The sequence below is a fragment of the Lipotes vexillifer genome, unplaced genomic scaffold (genome assembly GCF_000442215.2).
Source record: "Lipotes vexillifer unplaced genomic scaffold, Lipotes_vexillifer_v1.1 scaffold825, whole genome shotgun sequence".
Taxonomy (NCBI): Eukaryota; Metazoa; Chordata; class Mammalia; order Artiodactyla; family Lipotidae; genus Lipotes; species Lipotes vexillifer.
Window position 1 is genome coordinate 368,646 of NW_006785310.1, and position 22,993 is coordinate 391,638.

Sequence of the window (22,993 nt, forward strand, 5' to 3'; positions counted from 1 at the left end):
TGAACCGCTATTACCTATATTATAAAATAGGGGAATTCCTAGCATAACTGTTTCTCAGGGTTGGTGTAAGCACCAAATGAAATAAAACTATGAAGTAGTATACAAATATGTGTTATATGTTAATTCTATGCAAAAATATGTTGATGAGGAGCTAGTCAAAAAATTATTAAATTGAACTAAACTATGTCTAACACCTAGGACTGTTGCTAGGCATGCCTCATAGCCCAAGATGCCAATTATATGCTGCCAAGCTAATTAGTGCCATTTCAAGTCAGGTTTAGCAACGACCTTCATGTCAGGAAATAATTTCTAGCCTTTTAAAATATCTTTGCAGCCTTCACTTGAGCATTTCCAAAGAATTCCCTATTGTTTCCAATACCTAGAAGTTACAATGAGGTGTTTCCCAACAAGAGCCTGGAAATGAGGGAAGTGATATTTCTCTTTGACAGTTAAGTTATAAAGTTAACTCATAAAACAGGGAAATGTTTTGTTAACCCTAAATGCACCAGCTTAAACAATAGTTTGTAAATGAGTGACTGGGAATTACCTTCAAATACCAGCCATGGCATAGCTCCAAACAAAGTAGGCTACTGAGCAATAGAAAGTGGGTGAAATTAGAGAGGGCAACCCATAGGAAAGAGAAGGGAGGAGAATAGTTTATGAAACATTACCTCTAATACTGTTCAAGGGCATACTGGTCCTCTATCACATTGAGATAAATTATTCTTAAGGTAAGGAAAATTCTTCAACCATCTTAACTAAAATGAGAGTCTCATGAATGAATATGGAGTATCAGGTCTCATTGTCAAGGCCTTCCCTACAACCAGATAGACCCTTAAACTGGATTAAAGAATTTAGCATGAAATTCATTTTGCTCTGGCTCTCCATGGATTAAAGCAAACTTTTGGTTATGACTTGGCTCTCATGTAGCCTGAATACGTAAGAAAAGTTCTGACCATGCAGACTTTGAGTACTAAGCTTCATTTCACAATTATTGCTCACTTTGAAAAAGTAAACTGTCATTCAGACGCCAACCAAAGTGCCATGGGCATTTTGTTTATCCAGTAAGTGTCTAAGAGTCTGATTATTTCAGGACTCAGACAAGCCCAAGTCCTTGGAGTTTAAAAGTTTCAGACACTGAAATATGCCAAAACCATCAAAATACTACCTAGGGATTGTCCTGCTCAGCTCTACTGCTTCAACCTCTCTTGGAAGATAAAACTCAACAAGGGTCTAAATATAATCAGATCTAGTGCTGACTATAATCTGATGATCCAAACAGATATGAAACCTGCTTACTAGGCAGATGTTTGGCAGATAATGACTGCCATGTCATCAATGTTTATGATGAACTACATTCCTAAGCTAGAGGTATAGAATAATCACACTTCTTTCTGGAAAAAACATGCAAGTCAAAGAATACTAATACTGCATGACATGAAAAGTCTTATTTTTTTCATTTAACTCTACCTGAGCACATTTTTTTACCTAGGTATCACTCCATTATATAATATCTGTTATATTGCTTCCTCATTCCTTCTAGTAAATTATTTAATTACAGCATAATTATGTATGATCTGTGAAGAGAAATGTATACCCTTACGAACATAACTATTTCTATGATAATCATGACTTCCTTCATATTTGGAAATCATATGACTAGCAATGTCTTTGCTGTTCCCAGACTCTGCAGCATAAGTTAAGCTGTTGGCAGTGAGGATGGCTTTTGTCACTCCGTTCATAGCTGCCTCACCCATGGGAGCCTGGAGCATACAAACATGACAGTGGACAGGCAAACTAGGTCAGCCTAGAGACAGATCCCTGATGAAGAAAGAACACTTTGTCATTTCTAACACAGGTCTATATTATATGAACTCACAGCACAGTCAGGAACTAAACAGTTGGTGACAGGAGGTAAGGTTCAAGAAAACCAACAGGAAATTGCTATCAGCCACCACTTACAAGCCACAAAGTATGAAACATATGGGAAGCAAAATAGGAAATAGGGAATCTATGTGAACAATATTGTACATTGCTAAATTGCTTTATTGAACAATTCATGGACATGTTGAAAGACACATCATGGTGAAAAGAGCTTAGGACCTGAAACAGGAAAACCAGGCACTAAAATAGGTGATTACAAGCTTCTTGACTTTAGGCAAGTTACTGTTCCCCTCTGAGCTTTGGTTTTCCCATCCTTAAATTGGACCTCCTTATTTCATACATTTCCTGAGTGAATTAGGGTGACAAAATGAGTATTATAAAGCATGCTTTGTAAGCTCTAAATAGATATCACTTATTTCTTGTGGTTTTTCTGTATGGAAAGTATAGATTAGCACATCATTCTCTCATAGTCCTGAAGTGGGGAAAATCAAGAAGAAAAAAAATGATGCCACTAATGTTTCGTGTTTTTAGATGTTAAAAAATACATCTGGTGAAAACCCCTGGTTTTTCAAAATTCTCTTCAAATCTGCTCACACTAAAAACTAACTAATCAAAATAAGCCATTTATTACAAAATTGGTTATAATAATGTGAATTGTTATAGAGGTCATTGCAGAAAACCTCCAGTAAAGAACATTAAACTTGCTCACATTAGAACCAAATTTTTATCTATGTAGTATTTCTTAGCCATTTGTTTGTCTTAACTACCTAACAGAAGATTAGGGGAAAAGGGGCAGAGAGTAAAATAATGTAAGAACAGTTGCCTACAGAAGAAGGAAAATGTTTCTGGCACAGTATTTTTTTTCTTAAATTCTTTCTAGAATACTACAAGAGTTTTAAATATCTTGCTCTGGCATTCAGCTATACAAATATCAAATGTTGACCCACACAAATCATGTACACACATTCACACCAAACCTCAGAGAGTTTTAATGATATGATGCTTAGGAAAAAGGTACTAATTAGATATCACTCACTATTTTTCAGTCTTAAAAAATCATTCTAATTTCCTTGCATGCATAAGGGCTCTTAATTGGAATTTCCAAGGCAAATTCAGTGCAGGGGCATCCATAATTGGCATAATACATATTAATCCATAAATTATTCTTTTAAGTAACAAGTCTCTGTAATCTCTAGGCATTATAAAATATAAGAACAACATAAGCCCTATTTAGTCCCATGGGTCTTCTTTTAAATGAACCCTGAAGTAGCAGTAATAGTTCTTAAAAGTAACAGAAAATAGTTTATGATATAAAATTAATAAGTATAATGCCACATAAACAAATAAATATGTTATTATTTGTTTTTATCCACCAATATATCTACATCATTCATACAGACCAAAAATATTAAATAATTTACTGTGCCTACAGAGATCATCATATGACTGTGTAAGAAGTGCCCAGACATACACATTTCCATGTAGTCATCAATATATGTCACAGTATTGTGGAGCCAGACACCAAATTTGATTTTAGGAGCACCAAGAGAGCTATCCCCATCATATCCATCCCCTCAAGGCTCCCTCCAAAACTTACTTTTCACTCCTGCAAAGGCGCTTAAAATAAAAAGAAGTACTTTTCAATTAATAATTTAATGTAAGGTATGTAAAATGCACATAGTCCAATTTATCTGCTGGGAGAGACTCATAACAGATTTTTGTGGCAAGGGGTTTTGCTATAGGAATCAAGAGATAGAGATAGAGATAGAGAAAGAGATAGAGATAGAGATATAGATAGAGATAGAGATAGAGATGGGGAGGGGGGGAGAGAGACATTGAGAATAAGGACTACCAAAAGTAAATACTTTACAATTTTTTCTCAAACTTAATTCATAATATATCAGAGTTTACACTAGTATAAAATGCCAAGGCAGAAACTGTGATATGCTTGACATTGATATGGCTTTGCTTTTGTTTCTACTAGTTACTCTGGAAGAGCAAAATAATAAACTTTGTTACTTTAGGTTTTTAAGATGTTTCTAGACAGGCATATCTTGATTTGACTTATCACATAAAGTGGCTGAATACGTTATCTAATGGCTAAAAATTGTTCTGATCTTAATTTTAGATTCATATTTTATAGTTTTACAACTGTAACATTTTCATTGACCTGTATTTGAAAGTGTATTCTTTGAAAAATGAAAGTGTATTCTTTGAAATATTATGTCTCTTGGGGTAACTTGTAGTAAAATGCTTTTGCCAACTACATATCCAATGGAATTGTTCATTTCATTACAGTCATCATTAATGCCATTGATTAATATATCCCATTGCTATAATCAAAATAACTGGGTATCTATGTTAACTATGTATTTGAGACTGAGATATTTCTCAGTAGTCAAGAATGCTAAGTTAATGGTGGAAAATTACATTTACAACTTAAAGTAGTATTTTATTTCCTCCATCCTCCCCCACTCCCATCCCAAGAATGCAGCTGAATGAGACAACTGCCTAAGTGCTTAAAGAACCAGCACGCAGCAGCCTCACACACCACAATTCTCACAGTTAGCCCCTTGCAAGCTGTGGAAGAAGCTCACCCATTCTCTTTCAGTGGGAAAGTTAGGTTTGTACTTTGCAAGCACACTTTTGGAGAAAGAACAATTCAGAGCAAAAGGAAAGATTGGTTTTCTTTGAAATGTGTTTACAATGGCAATGAGTTAACATAAGAGGAAAAAAAAAAGGGAGGCTTTATAGCTTGCAAATGATGTCATGTCTACAAAGTGTTTATTGATCTTTATATCAGGAGGAAACAATAAATCGTTCTTCACCAGCAACCACACTAGAAACTTCCTCATATCTGCCTGAAGTTTCAAATGGAATTACAGTGATATGTAGCTAAAATTTATTCTTTCCCTCAGTCTGTTCCATTACAACATAATCATCTCATCATTATCACTGCTTACAATAAATGCCTTTGGAGGCAGATTCTTTGTTAAGGAGGCAAAAGACATTTTCATTACTGTGGCAATTTTTTTAAAAAGACACAATGAGAGTAAGTATACCTACTCCAGATTTCTACTGAATTAAATTTTTAAATTCAGAATCAGACAGAGTCATTTCTTTTCTGACCTATATAATCAATAATAGATAGAGCAATAGAAAAACATATAGATTTCAAAAATGCTATTAATGTAAACTCAGGTTTATATCTGTAAATATATGATAAAAATACAATTTGTAAGGGTCTCTGCATTCTTTCCTTTCTGAAAACAAATAAATTCCTTAAGTTAGAAACCAAATATTTGTAACACAATATTCAAAACTCAAATTATCTCCCATACGCAAATTAAACCAATCACACAAGGAAAAAATGAAATTGGAAGACAGGCTTAGAGAAACACTACACTGAGAATTTGGTCAACAGGCTTTAAAAGAGATATAGTTTTCTTTTGTTGAGATCTACAGAAGAAAGATAAAATCTTTCTTAAATTTTATCCCTGAAATGTTTGCAACAGAATCACGAGAAAAAATGGTAAGGGGGGAGAGGGGGGCAGTGCGAAGCACAGATTATAAGTATTTTTTGTAATTGAGACATCTCAAATTCCTGGCACAGGAAAGGCCAACAACAAATATCTGTTTAATAAACTAATGTTAGTTTTTAAAAATATATATATTTAGATCATGTAGAAAAAATTTATTCTTACTTGCTAATATATAATGTAAATTGACTAGTGTAGCATATTACAAGAGTATTTAAGGAAAATCCAGTAAAATACTGGATAAAAATCCAATAAAATACCTTTTATTTTTTAACCCTGCAGATGACTAGAGCCATTTTGTGCTCCATAGATCTTATGTTTTGGCTCAGGACACAATAAAGTCAAGCATGTATAGACAGTGTATAGTAAATATATGATGAAGGAATAAAGGATAATAGGATATAATAATTATTTACATTTGTATAATATGTTTTGTCTATTTTGTTGTTCCTGTTACTGATTTTATTTTTCTAAAGTGCATTTGTATTTATCATCCTACTTCTTTCTTATTTGTGTAGTATAGTTAGTATAGTTGTGTAGTATAGTTAGAATAAATATCTTTATATTCACTCTAAATTTAATCATTTAACAAATACTTACTGATCAGCTACCACATGCCAGGCACTAGTAGACTTGGGATTTGGAAGTATGTAAAAATAGACAAAAATCCTTGCTTGCTGAAATTGAGTAAAATTCCCCCAGGAATGAAAAGGGAGAGGGCCAAGAAGCGCCATTTGATTGTGTATGTCTTGTTTGGCCTTATTTTGCCTTCCACACCACCTTTCAACTGTGTAAAATATATTCAGTATAACAACAAAGTAGAGTCCTATTCACTTGGCTCCTAATACCTCAAGAGTTCCTTCCTTTAGAGACCTTTTCATAAATGTCAAAAAGAGGTCCAATGCTAAACAAAGTCATATCAGACACAGAGATGGTAAGAATATGGGTTATATACATAAAATATGTATCTCAAATTACCTTTAAAACTAAAAGAGAACAAGCTAGTACAAGCATAAATCAATTTACAAAGTCTTATCTTTAGAAGAATAAGAGTAAGTCTGAAGTTTTCAAAAAGTGATTTACAATGGAATATACCCAAAAATGTACACTTCATGGTTTAAATACAAAATTTCTGAACAATGAATTACTAACATTTCAGACCTCATTTGACATCCTATGGTCAGTGTAGCTACCACAGCTAAGGTATACCTAGAGAACTGCAATTTAAATTTGACAAAATTACTGACCAATGAGTTATAGTGATAAAATCAAGATAAGATCGTGATAAATTAGGTGTAAATAAAACCAAAATCTGATAGCTGTCTTTGTGCTATACTCCTACTATGCCATATTGTATTCCCCTTGGGTACAGAGAAATAAATAACCTTACTTTTGGTAAAGGAGCTACAGAATGGCTCTAAATCAACTCTATCCTTTCCCAAAGCCTATTTATCTCATCCATCTACAGCTTTTTTGACTACTCTGTTACCTTCAAACATGAATTTCCATTTCTTTAATAAACTTTGATTTGGCCCCACAGGCCTTGCCAGTTGCCTCTCTTTACTTGTATTGCCAAATGTCTTGGAAGACAAATTTATGCCCATGATATCCTTTGTTTACTCATCATATATTCCCTCTTTAAATCTCAATAAACAGGTTTCCTTCTCAGTTGCACGACTGACATCACTTCTGAAGGCCACCAGAAACCTCATTCGTACTGGGTTTGAAAGTACCAGTCTTAAATTCACATCATTTGTCAAATATCAACCATTACAACACTTGCTTCCAGCTGCTCTCCAGTCACCTCCAACCACACAACCAAACAAAAATGCATCCTAGCACCTATATTCTTCTGATTCCCTTTTCTATACTGCTTTTCAATTCTCTACTGTTCTTATTTTTCCTCTCTTTCAATAAGACAGCTTGTCAATTTTCAAGATATTTGCTATTACCTCCATGAACTGTCACCCAAACTCCAATGCTAAATCTTTAATGGTCTATTTATTAAGTCTTACGCCTACAGTATGACAGGCACTGTGCTGAGGCTGGTGAACCAATAACACCAAGCTCACAAAGAACTCACAGTCCAGAGCCAACCATTTGCACCTAAATTCAAAAAATCCAAATCCAAGGTTATCATTATATTCCTTCCAAATACCTCCTTCCCATTGCTGATTTTTGCACTTTTATTAATGCCATCACAATTCTCAAACACACTATTGCAGGCAGGGTTCCCTGGGAAGCAGACTCTGAGAAGATTAGAATGCAGAAAGCTTATTAAGGGGTACTCTGGGGATCAATACCCATGAAAGAGGAAGAAGTTGGACTGTGATGCTATCTCAGTGGAGATCACCACTGACCCTACGTGGAGTTCTACCTTCAAAGTTGGCTGAATTAGGTCAAAAGGGGCAAGTCTTCATATCTATATGCTGATTAGTCACTGGAATGGGGAATGACATTGGGCAAGGCATCTCTTTTCAGTCCAGGCAATACATATAGGAGACTGACAGCTGAGGGTCACTGTCAGCAGCACTCCTAGCATCTAGGGAAGTAAGTCCATCATTACTAAAGTAGGGGCATCTAGGCAGTACATCACAATGTCCACCACACTCAGAGGGGGTGAATTATACAAATGTGGAAGAAATAGAGTTTGGAGCTAAACAGACCAAGATTCTAATCTTATTCTCCATCAGTAAGTAATTAACTGTGATCACAGGCAAGTCACTCAACTGCTCTCAATCTCTCATAAGACTATTTTGAAAATTCAATGATACGTATTATGAAAACACTTAATGTTGGATCCCCAGTAGTTGCCTAACACATGTTAATTCTTCTTCTTCTACCCTGTAAGTTTTTTTTTTTTTTTAAACTATGCTCTTTCTTTTCTAGGTACTAAGACTTCTTTCAAAATGATGTTTATTCAGTCAATAAAGAGGTACTGAGAACCTGCTTTTAGCCAGGACTATTCTAGGCACTACAAAGACCACTATGAACAACTCAGACAAGGTTCCTGCCCTTGCACAGCTTAAATTACAGTGAGGGAAGACAATACATAAGTGAGTAAGTAATAAAAAGATAACTTCTGATAGTGAGTGCTGGCCGAAGTAAACAATGATGTTAAAGAGAATGGTTGGTGGGGGAGAGCTGCTGTCTGATGAGGTGACACTGAGCTGAAATCTGAAAGCCAAGAAAAGGCCAATCATGGAGAACTGGACTGAGGGGGTATTTCTGACACAGGGGATATAGAAGTCCTGAGGCAAGATAATACTTTCCTGGAATGTTCAAGGAGTGTACTATAGAACCGTAAGTGTAGATTACAGTTCATGAGGTGAGGTCAGAGATGTAGTCTCTTGGTACTTGTAGACCACAGTAAGGCATCACTCCTGCATTACTGTTGTGCGTATGAAAATAGAATAAAATGTGTAGAGCATTTAGTACAGTGCCCAACACATGGTAAATCAGGAGTTATTATTACTAGCATCATCATCTTCATTACAGTTTCAACTGATCTTTTACATACAGACCCTTCGTTTGTCCATATGTCCTCCATATGTCCATATGCCAAATAAGGAAAGGCTGGGATAGGATGAAAAAGAGGGGCAAAAATAGCTGTCATGCACATTATTTGGTAATTTTTAAAAAGCAGTTTTACATTTTTTAAATCCAAATGGATAATATCAAATTTCTGTCTGAATGCCCCACTTCTTGTGTGTTTAATGCACATTGAGTGCATGCTAATGAGTCAATAAGTACTCATTTGCTAAATAAATGCTGTCTGAATGAATGAATGTGAGGGGTAAGGTGACCAGTAAGAATACATTTATTTTTAAGATTTCTGGGAAGGAATTTCTGGGAGATTTCATAACTCTGAAATGTACACCCAAGATAGTTAAAAAATATTTCCCATAAAAAGCAGGAGAAAGCTGAGCAACAACCATAAAGAAGGAAATTTCTATATGTTTTGGAAAAGATGTGGCTGGAGGTAACTCAAGTTACCAGGAGATGTGATTTACAATATACAGGTCAGTAAGATGCTGATAAGAAGCAGTTAATAAAAGCCACCAAAATTAATTGATCATTTACTGTATTCCAATTACTGTGTACACATTATACTTTTAATCTTCATAATCCTATAAATTATTACCTTCATTTTATAAAGAAAATGAGCCTTATAGAGGATTATCCAAGAATTCACAATATAATGACCAGGGTTAGTGTCTGATTCTAAAACTTGTTCTTTTCCCAGAATGTAGAGAGTGAAGGAATCTGAAACAATGCCTTAGTCCTCAAGCAATCAGCATAGCAGCATGACGAAGCAACTAATAACAGACACATTGTCTTCAGTTCACTATTCACATTTTACTACATATTTACCCTTGAGTGAGAAATTAGTCTTATTACATATGATTTCAGAGAATGGAAACAGAGCCAGAAAAGTTATTTCCCCGAAGTAAAATTAAAATAAAAAACAGAAGGCAGCATTAATTGCGTTGTAGCCTCTGTCCACCAGTGCCCTTCTCCCCACCCATCCTGCACACACACATACACTAGCAGGCATTTTTCAAGGAAAAACAAGACAAGCACACTAACCAAATTATACACAGAACTCTAAAAGTTAAAAAAACAAAACAAAACCTTTTTTTTCAAATCATGCCTAATTTGTCACCCATTGCCTGAGACTCCCTGGTGGAAGAGGAGAAACTGAGCACACATATTAACTCTTTCAGACCGCAAGGACCATTTAGTTCCTTAGTGCTCCTATGTAGAGGAAATTTCATATTGTAAAGCATTTGATTATCTAAAACACTCCACTTACATGGTAACTAGCCTTATCATGATGGTCATTTTGAAATGTATAGAAATATCGAATTACTAAGAAACAAACAATTACTAGGTGTAACTAGCCATCATGATGGTCATTTTGAAATGTATAGAAATATCGAATTACTAAGAAACAAACAATTACTAGGGATGTAATGTACAATGTGATAAATATAATTACCACTGCTGTGTGTTACATATGAAAGTTGTTAAGAGAGTAAATCCTAAGAGTTCTCATCGCAAGGAAAAATTATTTTTTTCTATTTCTTTAATTTTGTATACATATGAGATGATGGATATTCACTAAACTTATTGTGGTAATAATTTCATGATGTATATAAGTTAAATCATTATGCTGTACACCTTAAACTTATACAGTGCTGTATGTCCATTATATCTCAAAAAAAACTGGAGGAAAAAAATAATGAAAAAATCAATCAGTCAATCACTCCAGTTACCAGGATGTCCACACATCTATAGCTCAGTGATAATTGACTCATAATGATGACACTGAGGCACTGAAATACACAGGAGAGTTTTGGGGACTATCAAAGACTGATTACCAAAATGAAAATTGTTTAACTCTTAAGGGTACTTTATTGAACTTCATCTACTCATGAATTGATACTGCATATGTTTTATTTAGACTGTTTATTTAGACTGATTCACTGGAACTAATTTTTACCTTTTCAGATAAAAAAAAAATCTGCTATGTTCTCCAATACATTAGGAAATGTTTCAGTAGCCTCCCATTACTCTAAATCCCATAAGCTCTCATACTCAAGAAGCAATGCACCAAGTCTGAGCCATGGAAACTTTATTGTGTAACAACTAGGGCCCATAAATAATGCATTGAATGATGTAATTGAATGTTCTTATTTTTCAAGTATTAGTTCTAACTTTTAAAACATAATGTATATAGTAATCAAGAAGCTAGATCTGAGTTTCTCAAAGACCAACTAGTTACCAGTCATCAGTCTGATAGACAGGGACCTGCGGTACCAATCATGTATTCTGTGAGAAAGAATAGTGAAAGAACAGGACCCAGATATATATTAAATAAGCTTAACATCAGATCTCTGTCCAACACAAGAAGGCTAGAAATGCCTTTGAGTATTACAATCTGCCCTATTTGACATTCACTCTCATTATTTCCCAAGACATAACCCTAACCCTCCATTAAATTGCCCCCTAACAGCTCAAACTCAATCTGACATATAGGCCTTTTAATATACAATAAATACTTTCACCATTTTATACCTCTACAAGTCATACTCATCCTCTCAGTTTAGGCTACAAATTCATCATCTCCAACCTCAGCTGGGCCCTCAAAAAACAGCTAATAATATGTTCCAAGTCATACTAATCCTCTCAGTTTAGACTAAAAATTCATTATTGTCACCCTCAGCTCGACCCTCAAAAAATACCCAATAATACATTAACCTGTTCCTGTTCAGTTTTCTCCCTCATTCCTTAAATCAATAATTTCTAACTTTACCACTTTTCTCAAGGACTCTAACCCTCCAGTAACATCATTATGTCTATAATGATATCTGAAGGATAGATATGTGGATGTGCTGGTTTGTAGAGATTTTTAATACAATGGTAACATAAGGTTTCTTATACACTGAAATAATAATGAACAGAAAAGCATGGTAGAGATACTGTCTCTGTATAGTATAAAAACACTTATAAGTGGCAGCACATATGCTCCCCCAAATAGATACTATGTCTATGGGCATGTTCTGATAATCATAATAACCAAAGTTAAAGATAGTGTCAAAAAATATAATGATTATTGTGAAGCTCCAATAAAATACCCAATAAGGGAGTTTTTTTTTCATCTTAAAGCATTCTAAAACAAATGCTTTAACTATCTTTACACTTATTTGTGTCTGAAAAAAATCTACAAAGCAGTTACAATAATCAACTAAAATATGACAGCACAAAATCACTGTAGCCTACAGAGCATTACCAGATACACCACAATCTACACAAGAATTTATGCAATCTTTTATTCATTATCTTAACAAACATTTATTGAGTGCCTTTATAAATCAGACTTTCTCCTAGGCATGGGAATGCACAGATCTCTGTCTTAAGGAGGCAGAATAAACCAAAATCACCTGTCAACACAATAAGTCCCACTATTCAGGTCTGAGCAATAACTTAGTATTCTATAGGGAAGAGATGCAGCAACAAAAAACAGGACATATGTGTCTGGGTATGTGTGTGTCTGTGTTTGTGTATGCACAAAATTAATCAGGAAAGCCATGCTCTCCCAATATTAAGTTGAAGGGTCCATGCATGAAGAAGCAGAGGTATAAAGCAGCAAGGAATGGAAGCATTTTTTTAGAACATTTTAAGTTCCTCCACTGGGCACAGCAGACTCACACGTCACAAATATAGTACGGTGAATGGAAAAGGAGTCAAGTGGATTCAAGGCCTTGCAACTAGGGTAACCTCGGGACTTCCACACAGCCTCCTCTCATAATAGGTCGGTTCTAGAGTTCTCTGCAAATGCAAATGTCTTCAAATGTTGGATCACCATTTATTTGGAGACTTCAGCTAGACCCCTACCCACCTTAGCCACTGAATGAGAGAAAGACTAATTGGCTAAGGATGTAGAGTTTAGCAACCATTGTTATATTTGTCATATTTTGGAAGGGTTTGAGAGATGGTTCTATAATCTGATATCTGAACCTCCTATTGCTTCCGTTCTAGTCAAAAAATTTCTTCTCCATCTAGATGTTTCTTTCTCTATTCACCTTTTTTAAAAAAAATTTCATTGGCATGTGAACAAGTCATTGCTTCAAAATGAACCACTTGATGGCACATTTGTGAAATGTCATGTCAATCTTGCTCTAAAAAACACAGATATGGATAATAATGTCAGATTGACCATCACAACAGCCCTTCTTCTCCCTTCTCTATCAGCCCCAACATTTTTGAATAGCTGTTTCTTTATTTTGAGCAAAGAGGCCACAGGACACATACAGCAATGACTTGTGACCTACTAAACATAAACTTAGGGGAGAATACTCAGGAAAAATGGGAAGAGTCCACAAATAATTAAAACTACAAATGGTTAAACCTCAAATATTTTCCAACACAGAGCTAACAAAATTATTTTGAACACGAAGGATACAGCAATAAGGTTTGTCTCCAAGACACCTCCTCTATTCTGTTCCTATTAAGACAATAATTACCTGGGATACAATCATTCCAAAGGAGCCACTTCCAGGATCATTCTATCCAAAAAATGAGTCTACAGCACTCACTGAGCCTAGATCAATGATCCTGGAGGTATGGAATTCAGTAACCTTTAAGCACAACTTTGGTGGGCCTAGCAATCACCTGGATTTTTGTTTAGAATACAGAGTCCTGGCCTCTTCCTAGAGTTATTAAACTAGACCCTCTGAACACAAACATACAAAAATCTATGAGATGCAGCAAAAGCAATTCTTACAGGGAAGTTCGTAACAATACAGTCCTCCCTCAAAAAACAAGAAAAATCTCAAATAAACAGCATAACTTACCACCTAAAAGAATTAAAAAAAAAAAAAAACAGAACAAACAAAGCCTAAAGTCAGCAGAAGATAGGAAATAATAAAGATCAGAGAGGAAATAAATAAAATGGAGATTAAAAAAAAATAGAAAAAAATCAATAAAACCAAGACCTGGTTCTTTGAAAGTATAAGCAAAAATGACAAACCTCTGGCCAGGCTGACGAAGAAGAAAAGAGACAGGACCCAAATAAACAAAATAAGAAATGAAAAAGGAGAAATAACAACCAATACCACAGAAATACAAATAACCATAAGAGAATACTATGAACAATTATATGCCAACAAATTTGAACACCTAGAAGAAATGGAAAAGTTTCTAGAAACATACAGCCCAACAAAATTGAATCAAGAAGAAATAGATAATTTGAACAGACCAATCACTAGAAGTGAAATAGAATCTGTAATAATAATAATTTTTAAAACTCCCTATAAACAAAAGTTCAGGACCAGATGGCTTCACAGGTGAATTCTATGAAACACACAAAGAAGAATTTATACCAATCCTTCTCAAACTCTTCCAAAACATTAAAGAGAAGGGAACACTCCCAAAGACATTCTATGAAGCCACCAGCACCCTGATACCAAAACCAGACAAAGACACTACCAAAAAAGAAAATTACAGGCCAATATCTTTGATGAATATAGATGAAAAAATTCTCAACAAAATATTAGTAACCCAAATCAAACAACATATAAACGACCATACACCACAACCAAGTTGGATTCTTCCCAGGTTCACAAGGTTGGTTCAACATACACAAATCAGTTAATGTGATACACCACATCAACAAAAGAAAAGACAAAAACCACATGATCATCTCAACAGATACAGAAAAAGCATTTGATAAAATTCAACATCTATTCATGATAAAAACTCTCACCAAAGTGGGTACAGAGGGAATGTATCTCAGCATAATAAAACCACATATGACAAACCCACAGCTAAATTAATACTCAAAATTGAAAAGCTGGAAGACTTCCTGCTAAATTCTGGAACAAAACAAGGATGACACTCTCACCACTTCTATTCAACATAGTAGTGGAAGTCCTAGACAGAGCAATCAGACAGGGAAAAGGAATAAAATGTATTCAAATTTGAAGGGAAGAGGTAAAATTGTCATTATATGCAGATGACATGATACACTATATAGAAAACCATAAAGACTCCACACAAACACTACTAAAACTGACAAATGAATTCAGCAAGGTAGCAGGATACAAGATTAACATATAGAAATCGGCTGTATTCCTTTACACTAACAATGAAATATTGGAAAAGGAATGTAAAATAAAATCTATTTTAAGACTTGCATCCAAAAAATCAAATAATTAGGAATAAACCTGATCAAGGAGGTGAAAGACTTGCTGAGAACTATAAAACATTAATAAAGGAAACTGAAGATGATTCGAAGAAATGGAAAGATATGCTCTTGGATGCTCTTGGATTAGAAGAATTACTATTATTAAAATGGTCATATTATCCAAAGCAATCTACAGATTTAATGTGATCCTTATCAAATTACCCATGACATTCTGTATAGAACTAGAACAAATAATCCTAAAATTTATATGGAACCATAAAAAAAACAGCATTGTCAAAGCAATCCTGAGGAAAAGAAAACAAAGCTGGAGACATAAGCCTCCCAGACTTCAGACAGTACTACTAAGCTACAGAAATCAATACAGTGTATTATTGGCACAAAAACAGACATATGGATCAATGGAAGCGAAGAGACAGCCCAGAAATAAACCCACACACCTATGGTCAATTAATCTTCAACAAAGGAGGCAAGAATATACAATGGGAAAAAGACAGTCTCTTCCGCAAGTGGTGTTGGGAAAGTTAGCTTCATGTAAATAAATGAAGTTAGAACACACCCTCACACCCTATACAAAAATAAACTCAAAATGGCTTAAAGACTTAAAAATAAGACATGACACCATACAACTCCTAGAAGAGAACATAGGGAAAACATTTTCTGACATAAATAATACCAATGTTTTCTTAGGTGAGTCTCCTAAGGCAATAGAAATAAAAGCAAAAAAAACCCAAATGGGACCTAATCAAACTTACAAGCTTTTGCATAGCAAAGGAAACCATAAACAAAACAAAAAGACAATCTACAGAATGGGAGAAAATATTCGCAAAAGATGCAACCAACAAGGGATTAATTTCCATAATATACAAACAGCTCATACAACTCAACAACTAAAAAAACAAATAACCCAATCAAAAAATGAGCAGAAGACCTAAACAGTCATTTCTCCAAAGAAGACATACAGATGGCCAACAGGCACATGAAAAGATGCTCAACATCACTATTTATTAGAGAAATGCAAATCAGAACTACAATGAGATAACACCTCACAGCAGTCAGAATGGCCATCAGTAAAAATGTCTACAAATAACAAATGCTGGAGAGGGTGTGGAGTAAAGGCAACTTTCCTACACTGTTGGTAGGAATGTAAGCTGGTGCAGCCACTATGGAAAACACTATAGAGTTCTTCAAAAAACTAAAAATAGAGTTGCCATATGATCCAGCATTCCCACTCCCGGGGAATATACCCAGACAAAACTATAATTTAAAAAAAAAACTATAATTCAAAAAGATGCATGCACCCTTATGTTCACAGCAGCACTATTCACAATAGCCAGGACATGGAAACAACCTGTCCATCAGCAAATGAATAGATAAAGAAGATGTGGTACATATATACAATGGAATACTACTCAGCCATAAAAAGGAATGAAATAGTGTCATTTGCAACAACATGGATGGACCTAGCGATTATCATACTAAGTGAAGTAAGTCAGAAAGAGAAAGACAAATACCATATGATATCACTTATATGTGGAATCTAAAATATGACACAGAGGAACTTATCTACAAAACAGAAGCTGACTCACAGACATAGAGAACAGACATGTGGTTACCAAGGAGAAGGGAAGGTGAGGGAGGGATGGAGGGGGAGTTTGGGGTTAGCAGATGCAAACTAGTATATATAGAATGGATAAATAACAAGGTCCTACTGTATAGCACAGTGAAATATGCTAGGAACCTACATTCTAATGATTTCCTTTAGGTATTTCTTATGTCCACTGAAGTTTGATAACCACTAGCTCAGATGAAGAACTGTTTAATATGCCTCAAATAAAGCCTGTACAGGAAGTGATTTCTCACTGTTCTATTTATAAGAATGCTCACTCTTTCTCAGTTCCCCACAACAGCCACAACAAATCTCCAGCCTTCAAAGAGACTTCCAGCTCCCCTACTTCCTAAATTACTCTAAGCTGGAATTTTCAACTTTATGAGATGCTCATAATTCTAGATATTCAGATCCTGTCCTGAAGTGATATTTGAGGAGCAAGATTTTTCATTCCATCTCCCAGCAGTGCATTTTTGGCGACAGTAGCCCACTTGCTGACAAACATTTTTCACCTGAGAGAGAACTGTACAGAAAATATAAGCAGACTTATACTGGAGATGGCAGGAGAGTTGTTACATTTACCTAACTTCTTAAAATATAAATAGGCCACTCAAGGAGTTCCAGGAGAAGAATACTTTTCCATCTGCTCTCTTTTTAACACAATTTTATTCTGAAGTTTTGCTTCAGATGGCAGGTGTAAGTAAAATTCAAACAGGTTTGCATACTTGAAAGTATCTCTCAAAGGCTGGGTATGAAATCTAAATATTTTGTTTGAACCAAATATAACACAGAAAAAAAATCAAACAAAAAAAGAAATAATATAATTGGATAATTAAATAAGAACATCCATTCATTTATTCTGAGCATTTTATTGAAAATCCATTAAGTATCAGGTACCATGCTAAATACAAGATAAACATAAGAGTACCAAGATTAGAGTAAGAAATTAAATAGAGGAACTTTGAATTTTGACCTAATCACTGGTTCATGCATCAAATAAGGGTCTGCAAAGAAAACCTAGTCAGCCCTTGTAAACATTCTCCCTACTTATGCCACTTAATTTTTTTCTTCCTAGATGTGTGTGAAATTCACAGTTAACAATGTCTATATCTAGAGATCACCCACTTATTTTACTATCATATTCAATAAAACATGTAAGTTTTTAAACTTTTACCTTCAGCTCCCTATGATAGAGGCAAAAAGATAAAACAAAAGTGAATGAAAACAGCAATGATGATATAGAAGGGAAAAAACACATAATAGCCCTCAGGTACTCTCCCCACACATCTCAGAAAACTTCAAGGTAGATAAATTATATACTAAAAAGGAATATATAATCACATCACTTCTACCTACAGGCTAATAATCACTGATGTCATTTCCCATAGTCAAAATTTATCTTTAAAATGAAGGGCTAACAATTGAGCTTGTAGCCAAACAAGAATAGAGTGCAGTACATAAAATGTAGAAGTCATTAGTTGGATAATTCATTTTTTAATTTTTTTTATTTTTAAAATAATTTTTATTGGAGTATAGTACTGTATAGCAAAATGAATCAGCTATACATATACATACATCCCCTCTCTTTCGGATTTTCTTCCCATTTAGGTCACCACAGAGCATCGAGTAGAGCTCTGTGTGCTATAGTGTAGGTTCTCATTAGTTATCTATTTTATATGTACTATCAATAATGTTTATATGTCAATCTCAATCTCCCAATTCCCCCCACCCCCCCTTTCCACCTTGGTATCCATACATTTGTTCTCTACATCTGTGTCTCTACTTCTTCTTTTTTATTTCTTTTTTTTTTAACATCTTTATTGGAGTATAATTGCTTTACAATGGTGTGTCAGTTTCTGCTTTATAACAAAGTGAATCAATTATACATATACATATGTTCCCATATCTCTTCCCTCTTGCGTCTCCCTCCCTCCCACCCTCCCTATCCCACCCCTCTAGGTGGTTCTTGCATCTCACAGCATAAACCTTTGAATACTTGTACAAATTAGTTTGAACACAATGGATGGGGAACTCTTGAAATTCTCAGGCAAGTGAAATAAGCAGTTTCTCTTTCACCTAAAGTTTTTCCTAATTTCAAAGTAATTTGTTGTGAAATACTCATATTCTACCAAATATATATGTTCTAGTATTTTTATAGAATTTATAGTTGTGGTACTCATACTGCCACATAACATTCAGCAGTTTGATAGAAATGTTTGAATCTGCAATGATTACGTATACTTGTGTACACACATAAGGCACAGCCAGGGAGCCAAAAAGGGAGTACAGTTTTAATTTTTTTAATGGATTGACTGGACAATGCCAACAAAATTAACTCCTTATCAATTTTTTTAGGTACATGACATCAGTTAACCTATGAACTCTTTTAATAAGGTTACTAGCAAGTAAATTATTGAGAAAAAATGAAAAATTTTAGATTATTTGGAGGCATTCAAATTTGATTGAAGTTAATGGATCTCAACTTGAAACTGTCATTTATTGAGTTCAAGAAATTTTACAAGGAATATTGCTCCTCTTTCACAACAAATTATAAGGTAGTCATTATTCCTACTTCACAAAATAGAAAACTAAGGCTCTGAGGAGGAAGGAGTTAGCTTTCCCAGGGCCTTACATATAGCAAGGGGCTCAGCAGGGAGTTATTCAATTTTTCTGTCAAACTTCAAATCTTTGTTCTTTCAATTCTTCCATGTTGTTTCTGATGACTAGGGATGAGGTAGAAAAAAGCAAAAGATGGCCATTAAATTATGATTTCAGATGATAGTATCTAATTTCTACAAAAGTGAAAACACTGAACTACTAGAATACATTTTGTTTGATTTTTAATTTTAATGAATCTATTGCTAAGAACTTTATTACCCATATTGAGCCCCAAATGTTTAAAACTTCAATTAAAACACATAAATTTATCAAATATCTAATCTCAAAACTATATGTTATATATTTTTTCATTATTTACATGTTAGTTACACTCACAATTTCTAAGGTTTTATTTAAGGCTTTACACATCAGAAAGTTAATTTTATTTAATACTAGGAGAGGCTAAATACGTATTTTTTATGTCCTTTCACTTTTTCATAGGCATGTATCAATACAATTTCCTTTCCAAAAATAATGAAAGAGTTTTTGGATTTTTGTTACTTGAATTCAAGCTTCCCTTCCTTTTTCTTTCCTCACTGTTCTTTGTTTCTTGGACTATTCCCTATGTAAGTAGCTTTCCTCCATTTATATGCCATCCTTCCAGTTCTGTTACTTTTCTCCCTGCCATTCTGCTCTCTATAGCTTCTGAGGTCTTCAAAGCCATCTGTAATGTTATAACAGCTAGTAGTTCTCTGACAAGAAACCTAGGAAAGTCTTGCCCCTGGGTTGGTCTCCTAGAATATCTCCACTGACAGGCTGACATTAGCAAACCCAAAACCAATGTCAAAATGAGAGGGGTCTAAGCAACTCTCATTTATAAACATAAAATGGAAATAAATGAGACCCTAAATTCACCCTTGATGTAAAATACCCAACTGTTTTTCCATATGTGTTCCCAAGTAAATTATTTCAAAATAAATAATGTAATAAGTGATATATGCATCTGCAGCCAGGTCTTTAGGATTCTTTTTATTTTTATGGCTGCACCTCAGAGATTCATAGTGAACAAAACTAACCAAAGTGGATGATAAATAAAACTTCCCCTAGACATCTCTTCAACAATTGGAGTTCTTATATTTTACCTCAATACAGTTTCCTTAGAATAAAGTCTATAATTAAAGAAGTTCCATGAGGTCAAAAACCAGGAAAGTTTTGTTTGGCATTTGTATCACCAGTGCTTTGCACAATACTTGCTACATTGCAGATGCTCAAATATTTTTTAACAACCAGGTGGAATAAATAGTACTTTGATGCCCTTACTTAAAAAAGTAATTTACTTTCCTCAGTTTTAAAACTCATAGTAATAGGTCCTTGCTTTTTATTTCATATGCCATTGTGACAGTTTATTGAAAGCTTGACAATACAATATGTCTTCGTAGACTGTCAGAACAGGAAGGGACCCTAAATATAATAACTTACAGATGAGTAGGATCCTAGACAGTAAAAGTAATATGCACAATAATATACAAGTATTTAGTTGTCCAAGGCACAATGAATGAGAATGTGGTATCCTGAATTCCAGAATTTTTTCAATTTTATGAATTCAATTTACTTTTATTATTAAAATAGTATGAAAGTATTATAATCTTTATAGCCAACATCAATGCACCTAAAAGTAACTCTTAAAATATCAAAAAACAGAGTTTGAATATTCCATTGATCAAATTACTAGCTGAATTATTTGGCAATATCCTACTATTTATTAAATTCACTTCCATTTCCCTACTTGCAAATTATCCTGAATAAAAAACAAATAAATCTACAGTGATTGAGACAATATTCCATGAAGAGACCACTAAGAACACAGGAGCTTCCACAGCAATGCAAGAAGGTTTGCAACACTCAAAACAACTAGAAATTTCCATCTAAGAATGCTCTGGTAGTGGCTGTTCTCAGAGGTTTTTGGGGTTTTGTTTGTTTTAAGTTGTTTAGCTCTAACGAAAGGACATTAGATAGCACATAAGTGTTTTCAGAGAAGTTTAGAATGCTGACAATGTAGGAGAAAGAATCTACTGGAACTTTTTGAAGCAGTGTTCTAGCTTGCCAAACAAAAGAAAATGGGGGTGGAGAACACAGAAATAAGCTGCTGCTTTGAAATATGCTCTTTGTTTTCCTTGTGTTACCAATTCTATTGGTGACATGATGGTTAGCCAATGAGAATTTGTTTATACATGCCTTATGAAGTTGGAATTGTTTACACTATATTCACATGTATGTTTTCAGCATAACAGCTGAAAGACCTTTCTCAAAATAGAAAAGAGGACTTCCTAGTGGTGCAGTGGATAAGACTCTGCGTTCCCAATGCAGGGGGCCTGGGTTCAATCCCTGGTCAGGGAACTAGATCCCACATTCATGTCACAACTGAGAGTTTGCATGCCACAACTAAGGATGCTGCCTGCTGCAACTAAGACCTGGCGCAACCAAATAAATAAATAAAATTTAAAAAAAGAAACAAAATAGAAAAGAATTATAGCATGGAAAGTACATACAGATGTTGCATATTTTTGATTATCGCAATTATTTTCAATTTCAAACTTCTTATCCTGTACACCATTATCTGATTACATGCTTTTTATCCAGCAAAGAGTCAAAGTCATACAAATTTTACCTTTATAAAAGGTAAAAATCAGAGACTATTTCCTACCTCTTATTTTGGTAGTAAATACTTGAGCTCAGTTTATTTTATCTACTTCTCACGTAAGTTGCTGAGAATAGTCTTATGTTAAAGTGGCATTACTAGAGGGAGTGCCACAACTTTTTAGAAATTTGTAAACTCTGATTCTTAGGCAAAAAGAAAACTCCAGGATTATAAAAACAATTCCCACAAAAAACTAATAATTATCTTTAGTAAAATCATCATATTAGATATGAATCTGTTATACTGAAGAATTAGTATATTGCACAAACGTTGCTGTGGGTACTGACAAAAAACTACAGATGCACAGGATTCCTGGACTCCTTTTATAAAAGCTTATGTTCAACAATTTGCAACATCAAATAGTTCCTAAGATTATGCTTCCTGGTAAATACTTGCATTAAGAATAGCAAACAGTAGCTAACCCATTCTGAGTCTTGTTTCCTAGGTTATCAATGAAAGAAGTGGCTAAAGGTAAATTGAAGGGGAAATGCACAAAAAAAGAAGATGACCAAAGAGTAGTTTCATTGCTAAAAGGTCATACTCCATTAATGCAATGGCCACAGGATATTTGTAGGATTGCCTGGTACCAGTTCCCAGTCTCTCTGGATCCCATTCTTTCTCAGGTCCGTCCTACCATAAACTATAAGAGTACTTTCAAAAGGGAGACTCAAGAGTAGGCAAACAAGATCAATGTTCCAATTCATTTTGGAAACTTTAAAGAAGTAAAAGTCTCAGAGATGGGTAGGTAAAAGTGCTGTCAATAGTTGAAGCCTTTGTAACCAATCAAGGTGAGAATAAAAGGTGGATGGTGGTTTGACACTGAGTCTCTTTAGGATTCTGTGTGCAATGGAGTGAATTCCTTCAAAACAGAGCTTACACAGTCAAAGACTGAAACAGAGGTCTGGCATTACTGCAAAGAGTAAAAGTCAAGAGTAGCTGAAATGCCTGAGCAGGAA

General features: G+C 34.5%; 1 protein-coding gene across 1 annotated transcript in view; it reads right to left on the reverse strand.

Annotated features, from left to right (window-relative positions):
• GUCY1A2 (guanylate cyclase 1 soluble subunit alpha 2) overlaps window positions 1-22,993 on the reverse strand; it is a 382,047-nt gene that overhangs the window by 357,837 nt on the left and 1,217 nt on the right. The window lies entirely within an intron of this gene.